General features: G+C 42.0%; 1 long non-coding RNA gene across 1 annotated transcript; it reads right to left on the bottom strand.

Annotated features, from left to right (window-relative positions):
• Positions 1 to 1,470: 1,470 nt before the first annotated feature.
• Positions 1,471 to 3,978, bottom strand: LOC102707644. Its single transcript, XR_424028.3, has 3 exons — positions 3,024 to 3,978; positions 2,200 to 2,601; positions 1,471 to 1,988 (listed from the first exon to the last, which is right to left on the bottom strand). It is a non-coding gene; the product is annotated as an uncharacterized LOC102707644 (long non-coding RNA).
• Between the last annotated feature and the right edge of the window lie 2,486 nt (positions 3,979 to 6,464).

The raw sequence follows: 6,464 nt of genomic DNA, 5'->3' as shown, positions 1-6,464 counted from the left end.
AGACAAAAAAATCGAGATATCTAGGTTAGTAGTAGTACTACAAAACACGGCCTAGATCCTTAACTACAACTAGGGATGAAAACAGGACGAGTACAGCAGCGTCACAATATTCCCATATACTAACTCATAATTCCCTTTAAATTTAAAATCTAGTATGGGTAGTGTCGTATAACATATCACTCATTCCGTATAATATGAGAAATAATGGTGGATACAACTCTTCTCATATCCTAATCCATACTTTTTGCGAATTCGGGTTTAGAACACGGATAATATCAAGTATCCCATTTTCTCTCTCATATTTCTCCCGTAAGCCTTGGGTCAAGCAGGCAGTCATGAAATATCCACCCCGTTTGCACTCCTTCCTACCTATGAATTGCCAAGTTAATATCATGTACATTAACTTAATATCACATAGATCGACCTACTTAAATAAGGTTAGTACATATAAGATGGAGACCTTGCAGGACATATTAAAACATAATCTCGTGCTTTGGCTAAATTACAACTAAACAGATTATAGAATAATTAAGTATATTCATATTGTCTATTTTTTAAAAGCAATAGAATAAAATATGTATGTGAAGGGAGGAACGCTGGGATCTCGTCCACGCCGAACGGCCACACCGACATCCAGAGTTTGTCCACGCATATCTGAAAAGAGATAACAGGATCCGGGAGACATTTAAATAGAAAGAAAGGATTCTTTTTGATAAACGACTGCGTATTTTTATTAAGCAAGTATTTTTAGTAACCAATATTTAGAAACTATATTATTGCTCAGAATAAAGAAATGCATCAAATTATTTAGAAGTAGTATAACTATAGATATATAATTATTTGAGAAGGTACCCAATTTAAAATATAGGGCAAGCATGTTATTAGTACAAGTATTTAATTAGAGATAAATATTTTTGAACAAGTACTGAGAAGCATTTATGTTTAGAGATAAATAAATATTTTTGAATAAATAAAAAGAGCAAGTATATATTCCGGATCAATTAAATTTGCTTATTTACTTTGAAACAATAGGCGAAGTGTTGGGTGGCGTGAGGCGCGACCAGCGATGCGACAGGTCGGGGTGGCGTGCGGCACGACCGGCGATGCGACAAATCACCGACAGCACGGGAAGAGGGGGACGCGACAATTGCAGCTACGCCAGCGACGAGCTGGCAACGGGCTAGCACCCGTGCCGGGCGGAAGAGAGAGAGAAAGAAAAAGAAAGAAGAGAAAGGAAAAAGAGCGAGGGAAAAGGAAATAACTCCAAAAAAAATTTGACTTATTTGTAAATACGCTCTAAATTTTGAATTTGAATTTGCCAAATTTTTTGGAATGTTTCGGTTCGTCCGTGTCCGTGTGCTTGCCGGGAGGCCACATCGACAACCATAGTGACAATATGAGATTTATATTATACTTCATTTTTATTAAAAAGCAATCATAGAATATAAACGAAAAACCATTTGCATAATTATAGAATAATCACATTCCATACATAATTAATTTCCCAGCACATACAAAAGCAAGTTCTAGAATACAGTTTCCAACGTCTTTCCATTCAATGCCACAAAACATGAATAAAAATTAAAAATGATCTATCCACCATCCAACTACAACGAGTCCTAGCCGACTACAAAGTTCTTACAGGTACTGCCAAGTTCCTGCACCAAAAAAATTCAGCAAGCAACCACTACTAAGTTTCAGCGTGCATCTTGCCAGCACCTAACAAAAAGAATTCCATCGAGCAACCACTGCACTTGGGGTATGCATCCTGCCAGCAACTAGTGCCAAAAAATCCTAGGTCCCAGCAACCAACGCAAAAAAAAAAAAAAAAAAAAAAAAAAAAAAAAAAAAACTCCAGCCACCAAAAGCGCCAAACTGCAAGCAACCAGCAGCTAGCACCAAGTTCTAGCAGCCACATACACCTTCAAGCCTCAAAGTTCAACTACACTAACACCAGCCATCAAATTCGAAGCTCAGCCACGTCATTCCTGTCATCAAAAAGTGCATGTTTTCAGTTGGCTCTTTTCTAGTAACAACCAAACAATGTCTAATTTCATAGTAACAACAGTTTTAAACAATCCACCAAGTAAATTGAAATAGGTAGAGTAATAGGCAATTTTGATACACACACCATGAACAAAAATTGAGCCACCAATGAAACAATATGATAGTCTTGATACAGATGCGAATGAAATTTACCTGTCATGAACGCCATATTATAACAACAGGTCATGGTAGGAATAGCCATACACAAATAATTTACTCAAAATCACTATATTCACCATCATCATGGATTGGCCCTTCATTTTCGCTGTCATATTGTCTTAGAGTTTCGTCAGCATCATCTTCAAAGCCATTATCTTCAACTTCCAATTCCCTTTCCCTCCGGGTTTGATCAACTAGGGAAGCCTGAACACAAATACCACCTTCATTGTTGCTCGGTTGTTCGTTGTTTGAAGCTCTCTCAAGATCTGCAACCTGAAAACTAGTATTTTCTTGCTCCTCATCTTGGTATGACAATTCAAGAACTCAGTGACCCCATCTAGATGTTCCTTGCTAAATAACCTAGTATTCACCCAACTTCTGTTCATCAGTGACACACTGAAATAAGGCAATAATCAAGGAATCAAGAAATGACCATACACCATAACAGACTGCTATTTCTTCTAACTTTCTATCACTGACCATGACTCGCTACAAAACATAGCAAAGGACTAAAAAAAATTATACCCCAAATCTCAATATTAACTCATATATCATATATAACACAAAATTGACTTCTAAAACATCCAGCTCTTTTAGCGATTTTATGATATATATATATATATATATATATATATATATATATATATATATATATATATATATATATATATATATATATATATAAAACACAGAATTGAGCATAAGATCATATATATATATATATATATATATATATATATATATATATATATAAAACACAGAATTGAGCATAAGATCATATGAAACATGTAAAGGATTGTTAGTGAGATTAGCCTCACCTTGGCGTTTCACCTTGATTATTATTTTAAGTTGTGTTCTTTCAACCAGCTCTTTTCAAATATAACCCTTAAGATCAACCACATGTCTTTTCTTCCTCTTTATTTTCAGATCTGAAAATATAACGATGGATCATACTCCTATATCAAAAATTAAGACATTAACCATGCACAAAATTCCATAATCGACAGTTCATACTTGTATCACACAAATAAAAAAATTAAGAGTTTAAGATGCAGACATTGTTGAAATCAACGGCATATCATGATTGTAAAAGAGCATCATCTCATTTTCCATCTACATTCTAAAAACTATCTATGCAATAAATTTTGCAAGTTGCAACGCTGGAAAACGCAATCAAATACAGTAAAATGAAATCAAATGCAACCCAGCAACTGGCTGGTCACTGGTTATTCTCCGCCGGCGCCCTCAGCAACCGCCGCGCCGCCCCGCAGCCGAGTAGTTGCCACGGCTAGTCCGGCTGGCCCTGCAGCCATGCGCCGCCCATGCCGTCGGCGGCTCGGACCTCCTGCTCCGTTGGTCGTCGCTGCGCCGCAAGTCCGCAGCCCGCCCACCTCCCGACTCCCGCGCCACGCTAGGCCGCACCACGCTAGGCCGCACCGCCGCCCACCCGCACAGGCCTCGCCGCTGCTGGCCGTTCAGGCCCACAGCCAAGCGCCTCTCGCGGCCCGCACCCTCGGCGGCGGCTCGAACCTCTGGCTCCGGTGGTCACCGCAGTTCCCCCTCCTGGATCTGCCCTATGGGCGGCGGCCGGAAGCGTGGCCGCAGCATAGCGCAGACCAACGAGCAGTGAGCGGAGGGCTAGCAGCTGGCGGAGACCATGGGCTGGAAGGTGGCGAAGGGCGGCGCTCCAGCGCCTCGACACTGCTTTGCTGCTGGCGGCTATGGTGTGGTGTGCGGCCACGGGCAGAGGCGACGCCAATTTGCAATCTCGTTTTTGTCTGGATGCATACAATAGTATAAAACGATATAACACTGTTTGTCTCAACTGGTTATCAGAGTCATCCTAGGACTTAGGAAGGAGGTTGTGGGTTCGAATCCAGAGCTCGCATCATTTTGATGTTTTTTTCCCTTTTTTTCCTTTATAATCCAGGTGCAGCACAGTCAAAGGTAAGGCCCATGTAATGCAGGTCCAAACCAACTTATAGCTGCTTTAGTTTTTTTAAAAAAGTTTTTTCATTCAATCATAAAATGAAACGCCATATTTCTGATTTTTTAAATTCAATCATAAAATGAATCTAGAGATGACTTCAATCATAACATTAGAGATTAGAATTGATGTAGACAAGAAGAGTATGTAGTATAACAAGATTTTTTTTGTTTTAAAAAATTATAATAGTTCTATATTTTATGACGATCACTATTGTCATCGTGCTATCGCCACAGAGTCCGTGCAGAGTATACTGTGACGATGGTTATGACAAAGACACAATTTGGTCATAAACAGTTACTATCCTGTGCACGGTCGTCATAAATAATCTCTCTTTATGACATATATGTGTTCTGTCATCAGGTAATCGTCACAGAAGCCCAAATTTGTTGTAATTCTCGAATGGGTATAGACCTAGCTTAGTAAATAGACGAGTGGAGGCGGTGCCCAAGCCGTGGTGGTTCTTATGAGTATGCAAGTAGGCAGAAAGCCTATTGCATAAGGGATGACCGGGTAGGTAAGTCCCAGTGAGTTGTGAAGTGTTGTGTATGTGTTTGTTGGTTTACTCATCCCTTGGGAACGCCAGAACTCCCCTCACTGCTAGTAAATGACGTCTAGAGTACAATGGGGACTAAAGTTCATGGAGCGGGTACTGCCATAGTAAGGTTATCGAAAGGCTTTGCCATGACCGTCTCATGTGTTGGGACAAAGCTCATGTGTTGAGTAGTCGTGGAGCACGGGAAAAGTATACAACCACTACAGTGTGTTAAATCTATTCTAATAGCCGCGCTCTCGGATATGAGCACCGGGACATGGCATACACTTGGCTAGACTCATAAAACCCAACCACTGAGTATACGATGAGAATGAGAGTGTTGCATGTGTGTCTAGATGATTCACTCCTTGAGAGACAAGGGGATGAATTATCTAGAAGATGGCATGGATGCCAGGAAGGGAAACCATCAGTAGATGGCTGACAGAACCTTCATGGCTATTTAATTACACTCATGGTATAGAAATTGCTGCTAGAAAATAGGTCTTGTGAAAACTATTTGTGAATGTTGCTTTTATGCAAAAGAACCCTATGGCTTCCTTGTTATAACCTTGCATGTGCATATTTCTGTGGTGACTGGTTGAGTAACTTTGTACTCACCCTTGCTTCAACCAACATCAGTGTACGAGGACGAGCTAGTTGCAGATCCCTACGAGTGTTTCGAGGACTTCCCTGCAGAAGAAGACGCTTAGTGGAGCCTTGCCCTCCAGTTGTTGCCTGTGTGTGTACCACCACCTAGACGCTGCTATCTTTACTATCCTGGTTTAGTACTGTCCCTTAAAGTTCAGACTCTTTATCTGGCAAGGTGCCTGGTTGTAATAAGCCCTGTAAGGCACTATTGTATGAACTACTGATGCTACGGCTCGATATCGTGTGTACCATCTACTCGATCCAGGGAATGGTATAATTAAGCATGAGGTAATCCCGATACTCGAGATCGGGGTGCCACAAGAGTTGGTATCAGAGCCATGCAATTGCAGGCAACGACCACTAAGCTACCTCTCACCTGTTAGGAAAAGCTATAGGAAAGACCTGATCCTTCTTCCTTTAGAACATCCAACCAATGAACCTTCTAAGAGTTTGTTCTCCCTTTTTGTAGATGGCCGAACTTGGATGGACTGCAGGCTAGGAGGACGTTCAAGTTGACCACTCAGGAGGCTTTGATGAGCTGCTAAGCAAGCTCATGAGGTGTCTGCGCTATCCCAACTCTCCCACGTACCAAACACGAGTGTTCAAGGTCTACGACCGTGAAGAGTGGGAAGCTCGGATCACCATCACCCCTCGAACCAGCCCCGAGGGTACCCACCAGTTCGCCAGTCGCCACCATCGTGACCACGAGTCAGCGGCCATTTAGGATGTTGCCCGGGAAGCCTTCCTACAACTCCATGACCTGCACCATGTGGAGGTGAGCCGTATGGAGTTCACCCACCATCCGTACCGCCCCGCCAGGGATACCTTCTGCACCGTCCAGGGCACCCCCCCTGTTGCTACAATGCGATAGCACAGTGATTTGCGTGTTGGGCGGAAGTGGAAGACGACCGCTACGAGAAGGCTCTCCTAGAAATCAAGGAACATTTGGGACGCATCCGGAGACAGGAGGTTGACCTTATCGACCTCACACACAGCTACTAGGAGCTAGAAAGTCAGCGCCATACACAGAAGACTGTGATTGCGGATCTCAAGGTTCAACTAAAGGCGTGCGATGATCAATTAGGCCGG

Source organism: Oryza brachyantha, chromosome 3 (genome assembly GCF_000231095.2).
Source record: "Oryza brachyantha chromosome 3, ObraRS2, whole genome shotgun sequence".
Classification (NCBI taxonomy): domain Eukaryota; kingdom Viridiplantae; phylum Streptophyta; class Magnoliopsida; order Poales; family Poaceae; genus Oryza; species Oryza brachyantha.
This window is presented reverse-complemented; position numbering and strand designations above follow the sequence as displayed.